This window comes from Suricata suricatta, chromosome 17, assembly GCF_006229205.1.
Source record: "Suricata suricatta isolate VVHF042 chromosome 17, meerkat_22Aug2017_6uvM2_HiC, whole genome shotgun sequence".
Taxonomy (NCBI): Eukaryota; Metazoa; Chordata; class Mammalia; order Carnivora; family Herpestidae; genus Suricata; species Suricata suricatta.
In genome coordinates, this window is record NC_043716.1 from 25,776,558 (window position 1) to 25,802,666 (window position 26,109).

Genomic DNA, 26,109 nt, shown 5'->3' on the forward strand with positions numbered 1-26,109 from the left:
CTCTCTCTCTCAAAAATAAATAAACATTAAGAAGTTATACTAGGGGCGCCTGGGTGGCTCAGTCGGTTAAGCCTCCGACCGGCTCAGGTCAGATCTCACGTTCGTGCATTCGAGCCCCACATCAGGCTCTGTGCTGACAGCTAGCTCAGAGCCTGGAGCCTGCTTCCGGTTCTGTGTCTCCTTCTCTCTCTGCCCCCTCTCCTCTCATGATCTGTCTCTCTCTGTATCAAAAATAAATAAAACATTAAAAAAAAAGAAGTTAGACTAAAAAGAAGGAAGAGGAGAAAAAGAAGAAGAGCCGGGTAATTGGGGAGCACCCAACCTAATTTGGAGGGTTGAGGAAAGCTTTCAAAGAAAGTAATATTTAAGCTGAGAACTGAAGGACAAATAGAAGTTAACCAGACAAGGATATAGGAATACATCCACAATAGTATGTATTTAGAATGTTTAAAGTCCAGAAGCAAGAGAGTGCATAATAAATTCTAGAAACTGAGTACAGTTCAGTATGGCTGGAAATTAGAATAGAGTGGGGTGGGTGAGAAGGAGGAGAAAGGATAAGATAAAGCTAGACTGGTGGGACACAAGGGGCCTTCAAAACCATGTTGAGGGGGTGCCTGGGTGGCTTAACAAGTTAATTGTCCAACTTCAGCTCAGGTCATGATCTCACGGTTCGTGAGTTCGAGCCCCATGTCAGACGCTGGAACCTGCTTCAGATTCTGTGTCTCCCTCTCTCTTTGCTCCTCCCTCGCTTGTGTTTCCATTTCTCTCTCAAAAATAAACATTGAAAAATCTAAAAAAAATACATGTTGAGAAGTTTGCATCTTGGGCAATTCTAAGAAGAAATAAAAATACTAGTAAATATATATTTTAAAAGCTTTCTTGGGCACCTGGGTAGCTCAGTTGGTTAAGCGTCCGGCTTTGGCTCAGGTCATGATCTCACGGTTCGTGAGTTTGAGCCCCACATCGGGCTCTGTGCCGACAGCTAGCTAAGAGCCTGGAGCCTGCTTCTGATTCTGTGTCTCCCTCTCTCTCTGGTCCTCCCTGGCTTGCACTGTCTCTCTCTGTCTCTCAAAAATAAAATAAAAATCATAAAAAAAATTTTTTTAAAGCTTTCTTTATTGGTAGTAAAAGAAATGGAAATTAACTGGATAATATTTTAATTTATTCAATTACCAAATACTTTTTAATTATAATATTTTCTGCTGCTGAGGGTATGAAGAAGGAGTTGCTTATAATAGTAATCTTTCTTGAATGCTTTTTGGCAATTTAAATACAAAGTTCCAATAATATCAAATCTCTTTATCCCTTCAGTTTCACTTCTGAGATGTCATGCTAAGGAAATAATTAGAAATACATCTTTTAAATAATATAAAAAGACATCCTCATCATGACAGTATAAAACTTTATACAATCTAGGTGCCAAAATAGAAACATAGGGGCACCTTGTGGGCTTAGTTTGTTAAGTGTCCGACTTCAGCTCAGATCATGATCTCACGGCTCATGAGTTCAAGTCACATGACAGCTCAGAGCCTGGAGCCTGCTTCAGATTCGGTGTCTCCCTCTCTTTCTGCCCCTCCCCGACTCATGCTCTCTCTGTCTCTCAAAAAAAAAAAAAAGACATAATTAAATACATGATTGTTTTCATAAGATGAAATATTGTGCAAGTATTAAAAATAACATATAACAAGAATTTTGGAGTTTTAATGACAATGATTATAAATATATATGTATATAATCCATATATGTGTATACAAGAATATCTGTAGACAGAACTACTTAATTTGCAGGGTCCAGTGCAAAATGAAAATGCAGGACCTCTTGTCCAAAAATTGTTAGTAATTCCAGGGGTCCCTGGGTGGCTCAGTCGGTTGAGTGTCTGACTCGATTTCGGCTCAGGACCTTGTTCTGTATAGAACTTGTCTCTATGACTTGTCATGCATTTCTGCCAGAGCCGCCCATACACACTCATGGAAGGCTTAGTTGGCTTGTGCTCCATATCTGGCCTCAGGATCAGAACTGGCCCTTTTGTTCTGACGCCAAGAGGGATTAACTTGCCTCCCCTCCTTGAACCAGACTAGACTGGCCCCCTGGAATGGATCGGGGAGGGAAGAGAAATATGCAGACTTACAGGCTCCTAAGACCGTGAGATACGATAAGAGAAACAGAGAAAAAAAAAATAACCCAGCTTGCTCAAGATGGCACTTAAGCAAACTAAATGACTAGCCACAGATCACATGCGAGTAGTGTATATGATGCCTTGTCAGGGACAATTGGTTGGAAGCCTCACCTGAGGTGAAGACACTCTGCTCAGGACCATCGATCAGGACTCCACCTGGGCTGTTACCTGTGGGGCTTCCCCAGCCAGAAGGTTGGATGTTGTGAGTCCCCGATTTGATGTATTAACCCTTCTTTGTTCTTCTCTGTACTTCTCCTCCTCTTTATGTTTACTATATTTCCCTTTCCCTTACAATTAATGAAACTTTCCTCCACAAAACAGAAAGTCTAGCTATCATGAATCACTATTATTTAGAACAGACCTGATGTCACGTGGGCCTCTGCATGGGGCCTGCTTGGGATTCTCTCTGTCCTTTCTCTCTGCTCCTCATCCCCTCTCAAAATAAATACAGATTTTTAAAAATGATTAATAATTCCAAAATAGCAGTAATAAAGCCTTAAACCAAATGTAAGGTGCTCTGAATGAGTCCTGCACGGGTCCCATGCATGTCCTTGACACTGGCTAGCCCTATAAAAAATACTGAAGAAAGTATCCCAAAGCATTAACGGTGATTATCTTTGGGTTTTGGGATTACTGATGATATTTTTTTCTCCTGATGATTTTTATTTCATGTCTTTAAAATTTTTCACAATAAACATATTATTGCTTTCTTTAAATCTTCAAATGGATTTATTTCATGAAGAAGAAAAATTATTCTATAAGAAAGGACTAGGATATAGGTTTTTAAAGGTGAGCAAATAAATTAGTATAAATGTAAATACACATAAACAAGTGTTTGCTTCTAAAACAATTATATTGCTGATTCAGTTGGCTATTGCTGTATGAGATCACCCTAAAACATAAAGACTTAGGCCAAATAACAAATTTTTGTTCTGATTTATTCTGTAATTAGAGCTGGGCACAGATTGCTGTTCTTCTGTTCCCTGTGGTGTCTGTTAGGGCTGTGATGTCCAAAACGGCTTCTTTCTTCATGTGGGGAGGCTCACCGGAGATGGCTGGGACATCTGGGGGCTAACTGAGCACCCCTGCTTTGCCCTGTGGGTGCTGGACTTCTAGACATAGTGGTTCAGATCTCTAGCCTTCTGTTTGTACCATGCTTTCCCATGCCACGCTGGTCAATCTAAACCACGTGGCCAAGTTGAGCTGGTGCAACAGTAGATTACACAAGATGACACAAGACTTGACCAAAATGTATGGTTTATGAGGGCCACTAATGGCCTCGCTGTGGAGTTAAAATTCGATTTATGGTAACAATAATATATATTAATGGATAGTATATGAAAATAATCATAAATTGAGTTTTATTTCATATATGTATAATTTCAAGTGTTCCCAACATTTTATATAGTGCCTCACTTGAGGTATACAATATATTTTGAATCTATTGACTTGTCCCTTGTTCATTCATTTATATTTTTTAGGTGAAAGGGATTCAGAGGACACTTATTTTGATGAGCACTGAGTAATGTATAGAATTGTTGAATCACTATATAGTACACCTGAAACTAATATAGCACTGTCTGTTAATTATGCTCAAACTAAAATTGTTTTAAATTATGCAGTTATCTAATAGAAACTTTTAAAAAAGTTTTTTAATTTTTTAAACATTTATTTTTCATTTTTGAGAGACAGAGAGACAAATCATTAGCAGGAGAGAGGCAGACAGAGAGGGACACACAGAATCAGAAGCAGGCTTTAGGCTCTGAACTGCCAGCACAGAGCCAGATGCAGGGCTCGAACCCAGAACTGTGAGATCATGACCTGAGCTGAAGTTGGACGCTCAACCAACTGAGGCACCCAGGCACCCCTAAAAAAGTTTTCCAAACTGAGTATAATTGACAGGCAAAGTTACATTAACTTTAAGTGTACAACATGGTGATTCAACTTCTTTATACATTATGCTATATTTACCACAAACATATATTGCTTTTAAAATCAATGAGAAAACAGTATGATTCTTTAAAACACTCACCTTCCCTCCCTGCCGCCCCCAAAGACCTGAAAGCAGATCTACAGTGAATTGCATTCTATTTTGCTTTTAGGCACATTTAAAAATTCTTTTTGGGCCACTGGGAATAACAGAAACTTTTTTTTTAAGTTTCTACACTACATTTTTAAGTCACTGTAGAGAACAGAGCAGGATATAAAAATGAAATCAGTTGCTAAGTCAAAAAAGCAAGCCAAGCTGAATCACAAATATCACATTTCCATCTATTTTTATCCCGTATGGAATGAGGTATTTTGTTGGACATTGAACATTAGCTTGAATGGTGCAATGCTGAAAATTTCTTCCGTGTCCTTAGACCTACATTCATATAATTAACAGCCCACACTGGCAAAGAAAGGAAGACCTGCAAGAAGCCTTTTGCATCTTGAGCACTTACTCATTCAAAGAATGATTCAGCAGTACATTTTTTTAATCGAAAGGGGCTGCATCTAGAAGACAATAAAAGACACCTTAAGTGAGAAAGCTGAGGGGATTAAAACTCATATGTAGTATATTCACAATGCATTCTTTTAGAATTTATACAAAGAAGGCTTAACAAGTTGAACTGTTGGTGACAAAACTACCATTTTGGCACTAACAAAGCACACAAGCCAAGGCAAATCACTTTGTCCTTTTAATGCCCCAACGGACACTCTATCGAGGTACAAAGGATTGTCCCTGCAGCCTTGGTATTTTGGCACATTCTGTACTGTACTGCACACTCAAATAATTTCCCCCTTGTGTGATTTCCAACAGGCGGAATATGAAGAAAAGAAAAATGACTGGATCCTTTTTTCTCTCTCGTCTTCTAGTACTGGTGAATCATGAGAAAAGCCTTTCTTCAGAGCACAGACTAAGGGGGGGCGGAGGGGACCCAAACCGAAGCAGCTGGAAGAAGACCACGTCTTCCACTTTAGGAAGGGAAAGAGACCTAAAGAGGAAGATCTTGGGGGAGAAAGAGGAAGAGGAGAAATGCGAGTATCAAAGACAGGGAGGGAAGTTGAATAAATTTGAGACAGAAAAGAAAAACGTGATGCTAATGTTTGAGTGTCTTCAGGGAGAGAAGAATATTCAAGAAAATATTTGTAAGATGCTGCTGGGGCGCCTGAGTGGCTCAGTTTGGTTAGGCGTCCAACTTTGGCTCAGGTCATGATCTCACGGTCTGTGAATTCAAGCCCCGCTTTGGGCTCTGTGCTACCAGCTCAGAGCCTGGAGCCCTCTCTCTCTGCCCTTCCCCTGCTGGCTCTCTCTTTCTCTCTCTCTCTCTCTCTCTCTCTCTCTTTCAAAAATAAACAAACATTTAAAAAATTTAAAAACAAGACACTGCTATAACGGTGTATTATAACCCTTGAAGCTTCAGTAAAACATGATTACTTGCCAATATTTTTGCAGTAAGATTTCTGTTGTTTGGGTGAGATGATTTTTGACAGTGGTCTCTGTGGGGAGTCAGAGAGGACCAAGGAATGTCAGGTACGTTCATGTTACAGGTTAAAGAGAGCAAAGGGGGACTCCTTTCTTTCATATTTATTTTATACAAGTGTAGTGGATGAAAAAGTTTTCCTTAGCCCTCCTAGGGTCCCCAGAAGCATCTGAAATTTAAACTGGCAAAGAGACAGAGTAACAGGAGAAAAGCATAAAAAATCACTTAATGTAAGTTTTATATGATATGGAGCCTTCATATAAAAATGAACACTCAAAGAAACAGTTAGACCTGAGTACATTTATTCTAGGCTTGATGAAGAGCGTTTATTCCTTTTTGTTGTGGAACAAAGGACTGAGCTGGAGATCATAGTGCCAATCCTAATTCAAAAACTGCCAGGAAAACTTCACCGAGGAGCTAATATTTAAGTTGAGGAAATCCTATTTAAGGTCTAAAAGAAGACAAAAAGCTAGTCAAGTGAGATGACCAGAAAGAGCATTCCATGGAGGGGAAGAGCATATACGATGGCCTTGAGAAAGGAAAGTGGCTTTGAAGATGGCATTATAATAGTATCTACTGTCTGTGCGGATACATTCCAAGACCCCCAGTGGGTGCCTGAAACCACAGATAGTACTGAACCCTACATATACTGTATTTTTTCTTGAATATACATACATATGGTAAAGTTTAATTTATAAATGAGGCCCGGTAAAAGATTAATGACAGTAACTAATAATAAAATAGAACAATTATAAAAATATACTATAATAAGTTAGGTGAATGTGGTCTCTCCCAAAGTATCTTTTTTTTTTTTTTTAGAGTGAGAGAGGTGCAAATAGGGGAGGACAGACAGAGAAAGAGCAAGAATCTCAAGCAGGCTTGAGCCCAACATAGGGCTTGAACCCACAACCCTAGGATCATGACCTGAACCAAAATCAACAGTCAGCCACTCAACCGACTGAGCCATCCAGGTGCCCCTCAAAATATCTTACTGTACTGTATTCACCTTCTTCTCATGATAATGTGAGATGATAACATGCTTACATGATGAGGTCAAGTGAGGTGAAGGATGCAGGCACTGTGATGTGACATTACACTATTACAGATTTTCTGGTCATCTGTCAGAAGGAGGATCATTTGTTCCTGAGCCTCAGTTGACCGTGGGTAACTGGAACTGTGGATAAGAGGGGACTATTGCACCTAAAGAAGGAGACATAGAGGTTGGAGTCAATTTAGAAAGTTGACAGATGGGCTCTGATTGGTCCATTGTGAGCCATAACCTACCTCTGTCAGAAAGGTACTGTGAATAATATGGGAGGAACTAGGGTGCGGTGCTAAGAAGACAGGAGGGAGAATAGAACCCAGGAAACAGGGTGACTCTCCTTCACATTCCAGAGAAGAAGGACCTGTAGAAATTGATTTCTTGAGGATTCTGTGAGGGTATCATCTTCTTCTGTACCATCAGGTAGGATTGTCTTGTGATTAGTGATGTCAGGACAAGCCATTTGAAACAGGAGCAGTGCATCAAAAAAAGAGGTCCAGAGTCATACCATGAACTATGGGTGATATGCTCTGTTGATGACAGGCTTTATGAGACAGGCCATGATCCTATGCACTGCTAACTGAGGAAGTGTCCTTGCAGATCCCCACTGTCTCTAGAGTTAAGTTGGAAGGCCTACATAAGAGGAAACCTGGGAGAGAGAGGGAGGGAGAGAGAGAGAAAGAGAGAGAGAGAGAGAGAGAGAGAGAGAGAGACCTTAATTTAGCCTCAGGCTAAAGCCACTTTACCTCAACACAGTTTACAAGGAAACCCTCCCTAGATCTGTTTTCAAATGGATTTGAACTTGAAGAGGAAGACAGGGGAGAGTTCAGCCCCAGATCTCTAGCAGGTGGATGTTGGTTAGATATGTAAATATCTTGAAATAGAGTTCTATTAATTATAAAGACAAAACTCAATTCAAACCGGCTTGAGGAGGGGAAAAAAAAAAGGGTTTATTGGCTCACACACTGGAAAGAACAGAAGTATATGTGAAATCAAAAGTTTCTGCTTCTCATTTCTCATCTCTATTTGGCTTGGCTTCATTCTCTCCTTTCATATCCTCATTCTTGGTGCTTTCATTCTTTCTCCATGTGGTAGGGAATAGCCCAGTGGCTCAAGCCTATGTCACAGCATAACTACCCCACTTTTCTCTCCAAACTTGTACACATCAAATTTGAAGGAAGGTCTGTGGCTGGCCATCCTTGGTCAGTCCTAACCTCTAAACCAATCACTCTGGAGGGACTCTAATTGGACAGATCCTGCTTGTAGGCGCACACATGAAGTGCAGACTATCAGAGTATCATGACTCAAAGTCCTTTGAACAAGGAAGGGTTACTTCTCCACCACCAAGTCTACTGGAGAGACAAAAATGACAAAATTCAAAACGGTAAGGAAAGTTAAGGATATATTTTTATGACAGCAGCACAAAAGAAGTGTAAAAATTACTCCGATCCAGAAAGGCCTTCCTCTACCAGCACTCAATTAAATTACTTTTCTCAAAGGGTAACTTTCTCATGAAATAAAACTTAGGATATTGAGAGAATGCAGCAGGACAGGAAATAATCTTGTTCTCCTCAGAGGTATAAAGAAGGGCAAGAAACAGATGTAGGTTCCCACACTGAAGTAAAAAGGTGTGGAAAGGGACAGTTAGAGCTCTGGTCGCTCTAACTTTATCTCCAGAAGTTATAAAGACAGCAATCTATAATCTAAAAGCATGGGCCCAACACAAAGAATTTGGAAGGCCTCAGATGGTAGTTGTTGAAAGTTTCTCCAGGTAGATTTCCAAATAGTGAGTCACCTATCTTCCACCTGGAAGGTATTCAGGATGAGATTATAGTGCATACCTTCAGTCCATAGTATGATAAGAACAGGGACTTGGTAAAAACAAGGCAGGGCCTTTGGTCTAGAGAGTGTGATTCTCAGCAGATTTCTAAATCAGGGATTAAGGCACAGGGAACAGACAAAGATGTAGTAACAAGAACTGATTACCAGAAGGGCCTTGGAGACAATTCAGAGACCCATTGTTGGAGCATGAGGTTACAGCTTGTCTAAGCAGTGGTTGTAACTTCTTGTGCCAAGTTCCAGGGTGATAGGCAGGAGTGCCTTTCAGAAGCTGAGTTTTATTTTAGGGGCCAGGTTTATGTAGGGAGAGGGAAGATATATAAGTGGGAAGTCAGGCAGGTTCTGACCGGTACTAGGAAGAATTATTTACTATGTGAGTTTAATTGAGTGTGTATTAATCAGATCAAGTTTCAGAGCTGTATCAAAGTAATACAAGGGAGATATTTTTTTAATGTTTTTTTAAATTTATTTTTGAGAGACAGAGAGACACAGGCGAGCAGGGGAGGGTTGGAGAGAGAGGGAGATACAGAATCTGAAGCAGGCTCCAGGCTCTGAGCTGTCAGCACATAGCCCAACGCAGGGCTCGAACCCACAAATCGCGAGATCATGACCTGAGCCGAAGCCAGACGCTTAACCAACTGAGCCACTCAGGCGCCCTGGGAGATATTTTTTAAAAGAGGTAGAGTCCACATCTGATTTGAAGGATCCAGGGCTATGAGAATATCATGATCAATAAATATTAGGTACCATGTTGGGGCACATTTGGATAATAATTTGAGATCTTATATTCATCTATAAGATGTTCCTCTGTATGGGAAGCTGCATGAATAAAAATGTGACTTCAGTTTCAGACTGGAAACTTAGCATCATTTACTTCCAAATTAAAAATACAAACAATACCTCCAGTAATGTGGATAATGCTGTGGGTTGAATGTTTTTCTTTATTAAATTCTAGTTAAGCCATCCATCACTTCAAGGGACAATTTTCTCAAATGTGCTCTTCTTAAAACCATTTAATTTTATTTATTTTCCTATATCATGAAGAATTTTGACTCCTAGGGGGAAATCTCATGCATGTGCCCATCTGTTGTTCCTTTTTTGGGGGAGGGAGTTTTCTTCCATCCTTTCTAGTTGAAAATTATTGCTTTCCCATTCCACAGGATTCTGGTGGGTCTGTCCGTTACGTGGGCTTATGACCTAGGCTGCCCAATCAGAGTACTTAATTCCCTAGACACACAATGGGTCCAGGAAAGAGCAGGTAACATAATCTAAGTTCTTTCCAAAGATTGATGTAAATCCAGAGTCAGCAAGGGTCTGCCTCTTCTTTGGACTTGCTCACTGTGAGAATACAATAAACCTGGGCTTTTTGGTGGGTTGTCTTTGCTCCTATATGAAGAAAGCCTGCCTGAAAATGAAGCCTCACAGAGAAAAACAGAAGTGAGACAGAGACACCAAGAGAAAAGTAGGAGAGATCTAATGACATGATTTGCACTCTTGCACCAGTTATGCCAAAGCAGGCCCTTGGACTTCCCATTTCTGGGAGCCTATGCATTCTCTTTGTTGCTTAAATTAGACTGTGGAGTTTCTGTCATTTACAATTGAAAGGCTCCAGATATTTCAAAATCAACAATCCAACCACACGGAGTCTAAAGGTACTATTGCTAGCCCTGGTCGCCACATGAATACTGATCAGAGGTAAGCTTTATTCATTTTTACTTTATTGGAGGAATGTTTGAGAATCAATTCTGTGTTATGTAATTTTAACTTTTTGCCTCCATTGTCTACTTATTGGAATTGCATGGTATATAAAATAGATTGAATAATTAATGGGTTTAGTTTTAATTTAGCACAAGGGAATTAATATCAAGCCAAAAAACTTTAGAGATAAGCCTGCAGTATCATCACAGAGCCTGAGGCAGGGCTCGATCTCACAAACCACTAGATCATGCATGACCTGATTTGAAACCAAGAGTTGGATACTCAACCCACTGAGCCACCCAGGGGCCCCATTTTCTGATCATCTTTGATGACAATGTTTTGAAAGAATTTAGTTCACATACATGCTTGCAAGTAAGGACTAATCTTGCATGATATTAAAGTAGATTACTGTCTGCCATTGGGCACCAGTGAAGTTTCTTTGTATCATCAGGCATTTGAAAGAATGTATAAAAATCACATGATGAGGGGCTCCTGGGTGGCTCAGTCAGTTAAGCGGTTAAGTGGTCCACATCAGCTCAGGTCATGATCTCGCAGTTTGTGAGTTTGAGTCTCTCATCAGGCTCTTGCTGAAACTCAGAGCCTGGAGCCTGCTTCAGATTCTGTGTCTCCCACTCTCTTTGCCCCTCCCCTGCTTGCTCTCTGTCTCTCTATCTCTTTCAAAAATAAGTAAACATTAATAAAATAAAATAAAATAAATCACATGATGAGAACTTCTAACTGGTGTCTAGCATAGTTCCAGCTTGGGGAAGTTCGAAGCTGTTCTGATCCTTTTCTTAAGTTTTTTCCTTCTCTTTGGAAGCTTTGTTTCTGGCATTCTAAGGTTTCACAATCATGTATCTTGATGTGAGTATTTCCCCATTCTTGTGATAAGTGGATCTTTTCACTCTGGAAATTGATTTCCTACTATGTTGAAAATTTCCTTGTTACTTTGATAATTGTCTCTATTTTCTATTTCTTCAACCCCTTACATTAAAAAAATATATACTGAGGGCCTACTACATGTGTGGTTCTATTCTAGACAGTGAACAAAACAAAATCCTTGCTCTGGAGGTGTTCGGATTTTAAGGAGAAATTGGACATTCTACAGTGACTCTATGTTTTTTTTTTCACTCTCTGTCCAATTTCCATCTTTTGGATATTTTTCCTTCTGGAAGTTTCCTCAACTTTATCTTCTAAATCATTTATTAAAGTTTTTGTTTCTGCTGTAATATTTTCAATTTCCAGGGGCCCTATTATTTCATGAGTGCACATCCTTCTCTTATCTCTCTGAGAATGTTTTAACAGGGTTTTTGCTTCTTGCTTTATGCTAAACCTCTAAATTCCTGTCCTGTTTATTTGTTTTGATGTTTGTATTTCATGATGAGATCTTTTTCACCTGTTCATATGAGTTTCATCATTGAAATTTTAATTTTAATTTTAAAAGCAATGACATGCAGCAATAGCCTAACTTTGATGGTATGAAATTTAACAGATAACTTGCCTTTATTTTAGATGAAATGCATTTTGAACAGAAACCATTCTTTGTGCATACTTAGATCTTCTAAACAGGAGAGACAATTTGAGGTTTGAACATCTAATGAGTTCAACAGAACATGGAGATAATTAAGATAATTCATGTCAACAGAAAATAATAATTTAATGTATGTCTCTCAGTTAACTACTTTACAGTCTTGACAATCACTCATTGTCAAGCTACACTGAAAAAGTCCAGAGTGAATTCAACTTTCTTCTCTGAGAAAAAAATCTGTAAATTTTACTCAGAACACGTATTTTATTATTTACTTATTTTTAAATATTTTCAAACTTATTTTTGAGAAAGAGAGTGTGAGCAAGGGAGGGGCAGAGAGAGGGAGGCTACAGAGGATCCAAAATGGGCTCTGTACTGACAGCTGCAAGCCCGAGGTGGGCCTGGAATTCACAAACCATGAGATCATGACCTAAGCCGAAGTCAGACACTCAACTGACAGAACCAACCAGGTGCCCTAGAACTCATATTTTAAAACTTCATTGGGGAGCCTGGTTGGCTCATTCAGTTAAGTGTCAGACTTCGGCTCAGGTCATGATCTTGCAGAGAAGGAGTTCTAGTCCCCCGTCAGGCTCTGTGCTGACAGCTCAGAGCCTGGAGCCTGCTTCAGATTCTGTGTCTCCCTCTCTCTCTGCCCCTCCCCCACTCACACTTTGTCTGTCTCTGAAAAATGAGTAAACCTTAAAAAAAATTTACAATAAAACTTCATCAATTACACAAATAAAATGAAGTGGTTATATATCTGTATATATATATATATATATATATATATATATATATGTACAGATGTCAAGATTATCTTTTCAGCATGAATGAAGACTTATTACAATGTTTCACTCTAGAAACTAACCTACTAATATATTCATAGCATTGTCTCATAAAAAGTGGTTAAAATAAGAAGAGACATTTCACTAGATAGAATATACATTAAAATGAGGGGCTGTTGCAGAACCCAAAGTGCATCTTTTCATAAATATAGACTTATTCAGGAACTTTCTCTCTGGGGACTTTTAAATCAAATTAACACCTTAAATATGTGGAGAATTAAATTTTGATGGTGGTTTAAAATTATTACTGTATATTGCATTTATAATTGGAATAATTTTAATAGACTAGAAATCTAGATGATGATGATAAACGAAGGTAATATTCACTGGGTGCTCTGTACGCGGCAGATACCCTTCTAAGGACTTTATGTTTCTCTCATTTAATCTTCACAACAACCCTGTGAGGTAGGTACTATTATTATCCCCATTGGGGTTTTTTTCCTTTTTCATAACCATTTACTTATTTAGTTTTGAGAGAAAGGGTGTGTGCAACCTGAGAAGGCGCAGAGGGAGAGGGAGAGGGAGAGGATCCTGGAGGCACAGGCTCTGTGCCCAGCATGGGGTCCACCTCGGGGCTCCATCTCACAACCTTGAGATCATGTCCTGGGCTGAAACCCAGAGTCGGGTGCTTCCCCGACTGAGTCACCCAGGTGCCCTACCTCCATTATTTAGATAGGAAACTTAGCAACTGGTGGGGCTGGGGTCAAATTAAGGCAGCTGAGCTCCAGAGTCAGCGCTCTCAGTGACTAAGTGCCTCCCCTTAAGGACAGCCCTAGCTCAGCAGAGAGAATTTAAAGAAATAACAGCCTTTTCCCCTAACTTCTAATGGTATCTATTTGCATTCTTTGGTTCAAGAAACAGAAACTAGTTCTGGCAACTCAAGCAGAAAAGATTTATTGGAAGTTAATGTGACGACCTTACAGAACCCACAGAAAAGCTGGAAAGCAGGCTTGGCTTCAAACTAGAAACAAGGCAGATCTAGAGGGTCAGAGGCAAGAACTGCAGGGAATGCTTGTGGTACAGGTGGTGTGGTCAGGACACCCTTGCAACTGGAACGCACAGACTCCAACCATTTGCGGTCATTTCCCGTGGATTAGGACAGGAAGACTGTTCAGTTGGCCTAGGTTGGCGCCTCTTGGATCAGGGAAGAGGGGGAGAGGGGGAGAGATTACATTCTGTAGAGGAGAGGCTATTGCCATGAGAGCTAGATTTCTGGAGTTTAGTACTAGCTTTACCACTTCCTTAGTAACATTGGTAATTTCTTAATCTGTCTGTGGCTCTGTTTGCATGTTTTCTAAAAAATAGGGAGAAGAGAGGCACCTGGGTGGCTCAGTCAGAGAAGCATCTGACTTGATTTCCGCTCAAGTCATGATCTTAGGGTCATAAGATGGAGCCCTGAATCTTGAGATTCTCTCCCTCTATCTTCTTCTGTTCCTCCCCAGCTTGCATGCACATGCGCACATTCTCTCTCTCTCTCTCTCTCTCTCTCAAAAAAATTTTTTTAAATTAAAATAGGTATAAGAATAGTATTAATCTCTTAGGATTGTTTACAGAATTAACAAGTTAATACTCATAAAACTCTTTAATAAAAATTTTTTAATGCTTATTTATATTTGAGGGAGAGAAAGACAGAACGTGAGTGGGGGAGGAGCAGAGAGAGGGAGACAGAATCTGAAGAAGACTCCAGGCTCTGAGCTGTCAGTACAGAACCCAAGGAGGGGCTCAAACTCATGAACCATGAGATAGTGATCTGAGCCGAATTCAGACGCTTAATCAACTGAGCCACCTGGGAGCCCCAATAACTTCACTTTCTTTGAAATTGCAAAGATTTTCCTATGGGTCCCAACACTGGGAGAAGTGGTAAGCTTCTTGGTGATTAAAAAAATCTAATGCCAGTAGGAACATGAAGATATGAAAAATTAAACTGTCCCTGGGGGTCATATTGTATGGGGTTCTATGCTAAAAACTAAACTGGTTCCTATGCATTCCTTTGAGCTAATCTGGGAAATGTATTTTCCAGAACTAAAGCTTTGATAGGTTATAAGACCTTTAATTTCTATTTATTTAGGGAGACATAAAAAAGGACATGCATGATTCTGAAATATTAAATGTAGTTGTAGGAGCTCTAAAGATCTCATTGGTTGAAACTGAGTTCTCAATAAGTGAAATTTATTCATTAAAAATTTAGGAATTAAAATAGTTAATAAAGGAAAACAGTTTATTATTACATAAAGGTCTCATTATATTGGATAAGATAGATCTATTCATAATTAGCAGCATTTTTTACATGCTCCAAATGATAATGAGTAAAGAACAAGAAAAATGAACATATTTGTTCTTCTAATCTATTTAAAATCTTATTTTATTTTATTTGCATTTGAAACATTTTTTAATGTTTATTTATTTTTGGTTTGTTTGTTTTTTGTGTTTTTTTGTTTTGTTTTGTTTTTTTATTGAGAGACAGCATGAGCAGGGGAGGGTCAGAGAGAGAGACACAGAACCCGAAACAGGCTCCAGGCTCTGAGGTATCTGGCAGCACAGAGCCTGATGCAGGGCTTGAACCCACGAATGGCGAGATCATGATCTGAGCCGAAGTCAGTCACTTAACTGACTGAGCCACCCAGGCGCCCCTAATGTATATTTATTTTTGAAGGCGAGAGAGAGAGAGAGAGAGAGAGAGAGAGAGAGAGAGAGAGAGAGAGAGGGAGGGAGAGTATGAGCTGGGGAGGGGCAGAGAGAGGGAGACACAGATCCTAAGCAGGCTCTAGGCTCTGAGCTGTCAGCACAGAGCCCAACGCGCCTGACGTGGGGCTCAAACCCACGAGCTGCAAGATCATCACCTGAGTGGAAACCAAGAGTCAGATGTTTAACCGACTAAGCCAGAGCCAACTCTTGTCAGCACAGAGCCTGCTTGGGATTCTCTCTCTACCTGTCTCTCTGCCCCTCTGAAGCTCTCTCTCTAAATAAATAAACATTAAAAACAATAGAGAGGGAGGAGTGGAATAAAAGAAGTGAAAATATGTGTGTGAACCAAGAAAAGAAGAATATGTATTTTTTTATTTTTTTTCCTTTTATAATTTATTGTCAAGTTGGTTTCCATATAACAACCAGTGCTCATCCCCACAAGTGCCCTCCTCCATGCCCATCACCATCCTTCCCCTCTCCCCCTCCCCCATCAGCCCTCAGCTTGTTCTCAGCGTTCAAGAGTCTCTCATGATTTGCCTCCCTCCCTCTCCCCACCCATTTTTCCCCCTTCCCCTCCCCCATGGTCCTCTGTTGAGTTTCTCCTGTTACACTTATGAGTGAAAACATATGGTATCTGTCCCTCTCTGCCTGACTTATTTCACGTAGCATGACGCCCTCGAGTTCCATTCATGTTCCTACAAATGGCCAGATTTTATTCTTTCTCATTGCCATACAGTATTCCGTTGTATATGTAAACCACATCTTCCACCCTATGAACATTGGGGTACATGTGCCCCTATGCATCAGCACTTCTGTATCCCTTGGGTAAACCCCAGCAGTGCTACTGCTGGGTCATAGGGGAGTTCTATTGTTAATTTTTTGAGGAACCTCCACACTGTTTTCCAGAGCGGCTGCACCAGTTTACATTCCCACCAGCAGTGTAGGGGGGTACCCATCTCTCCACACCCTCGCCAGAATGTATAGTCTCCTGATTTGTTCATTTTAGCCACTCTGACTGGCGTGAGGTGGTATCTCAGTGTGGTTTTGATTTTGTATTTGTTCTTCTAATATGGTTCACACACATATTTTCACTTCTTTTATTCCACTCCTCCCTCTCTATTGTTTTTAATGTTTATTTATTTAGAGAGAGAGCTTCAGAGGGGCAGAGAGACAGGTAGAGAGAGAATCCCAAGCAGGCTCTGTGCTGACAAGAGTTGGCTCTGGCTTAGTCGGTTAAACATCTGACTCTTGGTTTCCACTCAAGTGATGATCTTGCAGCTCGTGGGTTTGAGCCCCACGTCAGGCGCGTTGGGCTCTGTGCTGACAGCTCAGAGCCTAGAGCCTGCTTAGGATCTGTGTCTCCCTCTCTCTGCCCCTCCCCAGCTCATACTCTCCCTCCCTCCCTCTCTCTCTCTCTCTCTCTCTCTCTCTCTCTCTCTCTCTCTCTCTCTCGCCTTCAAAAATAAATATACATTAGGGGCGCCTGGGTGACTCAGTCAGTTAAGTGCCACAGTCATGTGCCTGTAGGCCATCTGGATGTCCTCTTTGGAAAAGTGTTTATGTCTTCTGCTCATTTCTTCACTGGATTATTTGTTTTTCGGGTGTGGAGTTTGGAGAGTTCCTTATAGATTTTGGATACTAGCCCTTTATCTGATATGTCATTTGCAACTATCTCTTCCCATTCTGTCGCTTGCCTATTAGTTTTATTGATTGTTTCCTTTGCAGTGCAGAAGCTTTTTATCTTGAGGAGGTCCCAATAGTTCATTTTTGCTCTTGATTCTCTTGCCTTTGGGGATGTGTCGAGTAAGGAATTGCTGTGGTGGAGGTCAAGGAGGCTATCTCCTACTTTCTCCTCGAAGGTTTTGATGGTTTCCTGTCTCACATTCAGGTCCTTCAGCCATTTTGAGTTTATTTTTGTGTATGGTGTAAGAAAGTGGTCTAGTTTCATTCTTCTGCACGCTGCTGTCTAGTTCTCTCAGCACCACCTGTTGAAGAGGCTGTCTTTTTTCCATTGGATGCTCTTTCCTGCTTTGTCAAAGACTAATTGGCCATACATTTGTGGGTCCATTTCTGGGTTCTCTATTCTATTCCATTGGTCTATGTGTCTAGAAAATAAGTATATAAAGAGCAAAAAGTGAGGAGAAATGAAGAGATAGAAAACTGACAGAAAGATACAGTGTACATTAGTTCATTTTGATGTGTAAGTCAAGGAGAAAATGATAGGGTTTTTTAAAGTTTCCCTACCAATGGAGAAGTAGGCAAAAGAGTTCTATTACTTTAAAGGTACAATTCTTTCCTTTATTATAAAACTATTCCATGTTCATTGCAAATTTTCAGAAAATACAGAAAAAAATTTTTCACCTAAAACCCAGCCATTTCGCAGGCATCAATTTGCATAAGAATGTTTTTAAGATTAAGGAGGATGAAGGCAATGAAAGTGGGGTGGTTAATATGGCCTGCCAGTCAAAAGCGGTGGATAAAACAACTGTTGTCAAATAAACGTGGGTCTGTAAGCTTGCTACAGCAAGCGAGAACACGCAGTTGAACACCTGGAGTGTCTAGGTTCGGGACCAGCGGGGGAGGGTCTTGTTAAGATTTGGGCTTACACTGATTGATTTGGGGGTAAGTGAGGGTTTGTTCCAGACTGTGTTCTGTCAAGACATAGGGACAATTTCATGATTGGATATCTAAATTTTACCTAGAAGCCTGGAGTCACTGACATAGCTAGAACAGGGGAGTGCTTGCTAATTGTCCTGGCTGGTTAACGTTCTCATGCTGTCCGTGTTCAGATATGATGGTTACTGTCTTTTTCCCACCATAGTCACAGAAGTGACCTTGTCTAATTACTATTACTTTGCGAAAACTGTTTATCTCTAGTGGGGGAACACCACTGCCAGCTATCAGCTGCCTGCCAAAAGCTGTCAGGGACTTTTTTTTCACTTTCTCAGTCAGTTATTAATCTTGGATTCAGACTTGTGTTCAAGTTTCCAAACGGGACTCATGAAACCCAGGTCACAAAGTGTGACCAAAAGTGCCCCCCTGTTTCTGTATAGTTGCCATGTAGCACTTCCAGAGTTTTCCATTTTAGAAATGCTATAGGCCTGATGACAGCATCCTCTCCTGGCCTGGAATCAAGGGTAAGAGGGAACTGCTGCCCTCCAGTGGCTTCCCAAGTAATTACACCAGTGACTGTACCCAAGATACAGAGACTTCCGGAGAACTTACAGGAATACCTCAAGAGAGGCAGAGGAGGGGAGATATATCTGGGAACAAGAGACAGGAAAATTTCAGATATTAATGTATAAAAAATTTTTTTATGTTTATTTATTTCTGAGACAGAGAGAGAGAGTGAGAGACAGAGCATGAGTGGAATAGGGGCAGAAAGAGGGAGACACAGAATTGGAAGCAGACTCCAAGTTCTGAGCTGTCAGCATAGAGCCTGGAACTCAGGAGCCACGAGATCATGACCTGAACAGAAGTTGGACACTGAGCTGACTGAGCCACCCCGGAGCCCCTAGGTATTACTGGTAATGTGACTCTGTCAGGACTCTCAGCTTGGTGAAACCTGCAGAAATAACTGCTTACATGTATTATAGGTTTTCACTGAGGACATATTTTAATGTTTATTTACTTGTATTTATTTAGTTTGAGAGAAGGGGAGAGAGAGAGAGAGAGAGAGAGAGAGAAGAGTAGGGGCGCAGAGAGAAAGGGAGGACAGAATCCTAAGCAGGCTCCTTACTGTCAGCACAGAGCCTGACACGGGACCCTAGCCTATGAACCACGAGATCATGATGTGAGCTGCGATCAAGAATCCGACAGCTAACTGAGTGAGCCACCCAGGTCCCCTAAAACATGTTTTATAATCACAAAAGACATATATTTAAGAATTTAAACATTTATGTTAGGACCATGCAACCTAAAAATGTGGAATAATTAAAGATGAAGGATTTAAAAAGCATTTTAATATCAAGAATTATATCATAAAGTTTACATAAATAAGGTGACATTCTACTAAAGGTGGAAAGGATACTGAGAAATTGGAATCCTTGTGCATCGCTGGCAGGAATGTAAGATGGTATAGCTCTATGGGAAACAGTATGGCAATTCTTTAAAACATTAAACATAGAATTACCATATGATCTGGCAATTTCACATAGGTATAAACACAAAAGAATCAAAAGCAGGGACTGGAACAGATATTTGTACTTCCACATTCATGGCAGCATTTTTTTGGTAATAGCCAAAAAGTAGAAACAACAATCACCAAGTGAGTGGATATGGTACGTCCATACAATGGAATATCATTCAGCCTTAAAAAGGAAGGAAATTCTGACACACGCTACAACATGGATGAAACTTGAGGGCATTATTTTAAGTGCAATAAACCAGACACAGAAAATATTGTATGATTCTATCTATAGGAGGTACCTGGAGTGGGAAAACTCATAGACAGAAAGTATAAAATGAGTTCCTAAGGGGGATTAAGGGGGAGTGGAGAACGGAGCGTTCTAATTTAATGGGTACAGGGTTTTGGTTTGGGATGAGAAAAAAGCTCTGTAAATAGATGGTGGCGATGGTTACACAATGCTGTGACATATGTATTGTCACTGAATTATACACTTAAAAATGATTAATATGGTAAATTTTATGTCATATATTATCAGTATATAAAATTTATATAAATAAAATGAATTCATTAGTTTATAGTTAAAGAAATATGAAATGTTCCATTTGTGTACTTTTTAAATTTCTTTTTTGGACTTTATTGGCTGATCTTTATTACACAAAGCATATATTTTTAAGAGTATTTTTATTATATACTTTAAAATAAGGTTATAATTTCATGGCCTTAAGCATAAATCCTTTGGATATGTCCCGTGGCCAGATGAAATTAAATTGAAAGCTCAAGATTTCCCACCCATCTTTTAGAGCAATAGCATTTTAAGGATTTTCTGCTATGTTTTTATTTACCAGGTACTTCGTGGTATAGAGGGCAAACTTAAAGATACTGTAAATGAGGTGTTTCCAACTAAATTAATAGTTTGGGTTGATTCATGATTACTATATTTAACTTTGATGACAATTAGAGAAAATTAAAGTGATTCTAAATAGAAATCTACATAAAAGCATATTAAAAATTGGTTCCCCAAATAGCCTCAGAGAAAATAATATATCTTGCTGCTATTGGGATTTGCAGTTTTTGAAACACACGGAAAAGGGTGTGTTACAGCAAGAGAACTTGTGAAGCTGCTCAAAGACTTTAAATCAGGAGATCTGAGTTCAGATTTACTTGGACTTGTGTGAACCTAACTGTACCCAGCATGGTTCCTGGAACCACGGTAGCTGGGCAGTAAATATGCAATGAGTAAGTGGATGATAAATGAAAGTCACTTCCTCTCTCTGAACCTCAGTGTTCTCATCTGGAACGGGAGGGAGTGGGACAAGATGAGTAGGTCTCAGCCCTGGTTGTACATTAGAATCGCCTGCAGACCTTTTAAAGCTCCTGATCCTGGCAGCCTTAAAGAGGAATGAATTCTAACATGCGCTACAACATGGATGAAACTCGAAGACACGATGCTAAGTGAGCTAAGCCGGTCACAATACAAACAAAACAAACAAAAACAAGTGTCGTATGATTCCATTTACATAAAGTACCTAATGGCCAAATTGATCAAGACAGAAAGTAGGATGGTGGCTAAAGAGGAGAAAGAGGGAACAAGAAGTTATTTTCTAATAGGTATGGTTACTGTTTGGGAAGATGAAAAATTTCTGGATGTCGACTGTGATGATGGCTGCATGATATTGTGAATCTGCTTAAATGCTACTGAACTATCACTTAAAAACGCTTGAGATGGTGAATTCTATGTTTTGTATATTTTAACACACATACGCACAATTACTGATGGCGGGCCCCTTGCCAGACCAGCAGAGTCAGACTGGGTGGGGTCTGGGGACAAAAGGATGGGGCATTTCTTTAAAAGTTTCTCAGGTAATTCTGATGTACAGTGAGAATCAAGGTCTCCTCACCCAGATGATGTTTGAGATTGTGTTTTACTTCAAGCACCCTTAATTCTAAATAAGGTGACCCAACAAGAGAAAATGAAGACTGCTAGCTAACATTCTGCTCTAATTTCACAGATGTAAATAACTGCTTCCTTGGATAAACTGCCTGAATCCAAGTTGCTAATGGAGTTACACTAACTTTTTCTAAATTATTTTTTGTCTGTTCAATAATTTTATTTATTTTCCTAAAATGAATAAATCTTTTCATAAAACTTCACTGGGCAGAGGTACAATTCTCCACTCAATGAAAATCTGTATAAATAACAATAGATTCTAATATAAATTGTTCTTATAAAGAACACATATGTCCACATTCAGCAAGATATTGCTTTTCCAAAGCCAATTTTTTCTAAAGCCTGACATTTTCTGTTTTAGTTGTCACAAATATCCAAATAAGTTTTTAATCCAAGGCTTTATTTTAAAATAACAATTGTAGAATAATTTTAAGATAAAATTATTTTAAAATAATAGATTTGTAACATTAAAAGCAATTAGAAAGTTTTCAACAATGAATTCTTAAAATGAAAGAGGAAAAGGAAAACATGCGTTACTTTTCTAAAAAACACTAATTGTTTTATAAAAGAAGGATTGTTTTGCAATATTTCATTGTCTTGATGCAATAATCACAGGATATTCGGCCAGACTACAAAACCAGAGCTAATCCAAATTAAAGATGAAGTGGAAAATATTTTTAAATGTTTCCCATCAAAAATGAGAGAATTGATGCATGTGAAATAAAAAGTAATAGCTTTTGATTCTAGAGTTTTATGTATTTTTACATTAAGTCTTCTAATGAGTTTCAAGTGAAAATTGTTCTTAACAAAACAACAAGCTTAAGTGAGCTAAACTTCTAAGTTTCTTTTGTTTTTGTTTTTGCTTTTTAAGTAGGCTCCAATGTGGAGCTTAAACTCACAGCTCTAAGATCAAGACCTGAGCTGAGATCAAGCATCAGATACACAGGGCACCTGGGTGGCTCAGTTGGTTAAGGGTCCAATTCCAGCTCAGGTCATGATCTCACAGTTCTTGAGTTCAAGCCCTGCATCAGGCTCTGTGCTGACAGCTCAGAGCCAGGAGCCTGCTCTGGATTCTGTGTCTCCCTCTCTCTCTGCCTCTCCCCTGCTCCTGCTCTGTTTCTCTGTCTCAAAAATAAATGAAACATTAAAAAATAAGTCAGATGCTCAACTGACTGAACCACCTAGACGCCCCAAGTGAGTTAAACTTCTTGAAGTCAATGGTATTTTTTTTAACCTTTCTTTCCTTTAGAACTTCTGAAATGTCCTCTTTAAAACATATATGATAACATTATACATTCTCATTGAGCCATGTAGCTTAAATGTGCTGTATATCAACTGTAGCTATTTAATTACTGGACTAATTTCACAGAGGGGCATATTTTTATGCTTTTATTTTTTTAATTTATTTTTTAATTTTTAATGTTTATTTGAGATAGAGACATAGAGTGTGAGCAGGGGAGGGGCAGAGAGAGGGGGAGACACACAATCCAAAGCAGACTCCAGGCTCTGAGCGGTCAGCACAGAACCAACCCACGAACTGCAAGATCACGACCTGAGCCGAAGTCGATGCTTAACTGACTGAGCCATCTGGTGCCCCCCGGTACCCCTATTTTGTGCTTTTAAACCACATCAGATACTGGCTTCTAAGTTGTTGAGACAAGACATTTATTCGAATTCAATTTACAGTAGTCAAAAGTCCTGATAATAATATATATGCTTTTTAAAGAAAAATATAGTGTTCTCTCCCTCTCTCTTGCTTTCTTTCATTCTAAAAACACTAAGCATGGGGTGCCTGGGTGGCTCAGTTGGTTAAATGTGTGACTATGGCTCAGGTAATGATCTCACAGTTCATGAGTTCAAGCCCTGTCTGGCTCTGTGCTGACAGCTCAGAGCCTGGAGCCTGCTTTGGATTCTGTGTTTCCCTCTCTCTGCCCCTCCTCCATTTATGCTCTGTCTCTCTCTTTTTCTCTCAAAAATACTAAACATTAAAAAAACAAACCAAACAAAAAAACACTAAGACTTATTATATGACTTTGCTCATTCCTATGGATACAAAAACAATAAATCACATTTTTGTCTTCAGGTAATAATTCACAATGGGGTGGAAGAGGCAGACAAATAGCATATAACATGCAACAGTAAACATAAAATATACATATGCAATATGGTTAGACACACACAGCACATTAAGGAAGGCCAGAGGAGAGGGGCCTGCACTAAGGAGAGAGAAAGGAAAGAAGGTTTTCCTAGAGCAGGGGACATCTGAGCAAGTAATATTCCTTTGGATTAATTTATACAAAGAGAGTTCCTTATACTTTGTGAATAAATACACATTTTAAAAAGTATTTAAATCTCCTAAATTTCTTCACATGGCATTCCAGAATCTTCATAATCTGACCACCAACTTTCTCCCTAGTCTAACCTTTGCGATTGCCTTTTGCATCTTTTGTGCTCCCGGAGTGTCTAATTGCTATCCTACATAGGTCAGTGTCGGCTCACACTTTCACACTTTGGAACACGAGGGTTCCTTTGCTGGAGAATGAAATGGCTCCTGCCCCTACACCTCTTACTTAGCTATCACATCCTCTGTGAAGCCACCCTTGACTCTCCAGCCTGGGCAGACACCCCACCTTTGATCTCTAGAAACATTTGGGGACACAACTAAACTTGCCTGAATAAAAAACTCTGTGACAGCATTTGTTATAAAGTATATTCCAGGACCTGGGAATTTCCATGGAAGGAGCTTGGTAATCTGTATATCTAACAAGTCACCCAGGGAATTCGCATTTGAAGAAAAGTTTTGGAAACACTGCTCTGTATTATAGCACTTCTCATATTACCATTGTTTGAATGATCTTTCACTAGCCTGCAAACTGCATTTGTTCATTATTATATTCCCAGTCCCAATATAGTGCCCAACTCATGGAAGGGAGCAGATTATAAATAAATGAAAATAATCTAATTAAAAATTTTTAATCTAATCTATTTTTGTAAGAGTCCTAAAACCATTAAGAAAGCACTTTTCTGACTTCTGCATCCCTTACTCCATGAAAACTCTGCTGTAGCCTGGGTTACGTTGCTCTTAAAGATGTTGGGCTTCTCAGTGCCTCAGTCGGTCCCGTACTTCCCACCATCCAGGTGCTGCGCACCGAAGTCTTATCATGCTGGGGCTAAGCCTCACTTTTCTCTGAATGAAGTGAGAATGTTAACAGTGCCTATCTCATAGGTATTTTCCTGAGAAGTAAATGGAATAATATATATAACACTTAGCACGATGTTTAATGTTAAGGAAGTGCTAAATAAATGAGAAATAATAACAAAGACCAGTTACTTGTTTCTTTTAAGCTTATTTATTTGGGGCACCTGGGTGACTTAGTCAGTTAAGCATCTGACTTTAGCCCAGGTCATGATCTCATGGTACCTGAATCCAAGCCCCTCGTCGAGCTCTGTGCGGAGAGTTCAGAGCCTGGAGCCTGCTTTGATTCTGTGTGTGTCATTTTCTCAAAAATAAATAAACACTGGGATGCCTGGGTGGCTCAGTCAGTTGAGCGTCCAACTTTGGCTCAGGGCATGATCTCATGGTTCATGGGTTTGAGCCCCACATTGGGCTCCGTGCAGACAGCTCAGAGCCTGGATCCTAGTTTGGATTCTGTGTCTCCCTCTGTCTCTGCCCTCCCCTTCTCATGCTCTCCCTCTTTCTCTAAAAAATAAATAAACATTAAAAAATTTTAGTAAATAAACATTAAAAAAACTTTTTTGTCTTTTTAAAAAATTTTTAACATTTTTTTTTTGAGAGTGAGAGAGATAGACACAGAACGTGAGCAGGGGAGGGTCAGAGAGAGAGGGAGACACAGGATCCGAAGCAGGCTCCAGGCTGTGAGATCGCTGTCAGCCCAGAGCCCGACGCGGGGCTCAAACCCATGCACCATGAGATCATGACCTGAGCCGAAGCTGGACGCTCAACCGACTGAGCCACCCAGGCGTCCCAGGGGTACACTTTAAAACATAAAAATCCCTTTTCCAGTTGTCACATTTTAAAATCCTTTCTGATTCAGCCTCTCTTCCCCTATTACTACTGTAATAACCCACTCGTTGTGGCAAAAGATTATATTATCAAGAGAGCTATAAGAATGGCATACTAACATGAACTTTGTCCCTTTTTGGAAGTCTCTCCTTGGAGGTTTTCTCTAAATATATGTTTTTCAAATTCATAACATCTTGTAATGTCTAGTACCTGGCTGTGAGCACTGATTTCCAAAGGATCAGAATTTTAATCACCGTGTTGCCGTCCCCCCACCCAAGATGTCCAGTATTAATACATCAATACCAACATGTCGTTGATTATGGTTATCAAGAGTATGAGGATAGCCAAATATTCTGGGTCCAAAGAGACAGCAGATTATCACCTGTTGACTGTTTAATAGGTAAAGAAATGCAGAATGACAGAGGCTATGCTGTTGCCTAATCCTGGAAAACAAAGGAAAAGAAACATTAACCCAAGAGATTTGGCTGCATGCCCAGGGTTCTTAAGTGATAATCCAAAATAATTCTCAACTCTAAGTAATTATCCCTTCCCCTTTTAAACGTCCTCACTTAGCACTTTTTTCCCCTGCTAAAGGCCAATCTCCTTTAAAATATAATCTTTACCTACTTTAAACCTACCAGATCCTTTAGGAGCTTCCTGGGTAACCTTTTGAGGTTAACACTTTGAGCCCAACAAATGGGCAGTTTTTCCAAGCCTTGGTATCTATT